A 221-nucleotide genomic window follows, 5' to 3' on the forward strand; every position below is an offset into this window, starting at 1 on the left:
CGGCAAGGTAATTTTGCTCCATGACAATGCACCTGCACACAAAGCAAAAGCACTGGTTCAGGATACGATCCAAGCACTCGGCTGGGAGCTGCTACCCCACCCGCCGTATTCACCAGACTTGACTCCTTCCGACTACCATTTGTTTTCATCGATGGGACACGCATTGGCTGAGCAGCACTTCGATTCCTACGAGGAAGTCGAAAATTGGGTGACTAATTGGT

Source organism: Dinoponera quadriceps, unplaced genomic scaffold (genome assembly GCF_001313825.1).
Source record: "Dinoponera quadriceps isolate SergipeBrazil2010 unplaced genomic scaffold, ASM131382v1 scaffold768, whole genome shotgun sequence".
Classification (NCBI taxonomy): Eukaryota; Metazoa; Arthropoda; class Insecta; order Hymenoptera; family Formicidae; genus Dinoponera; species Dinoponera quadriceps.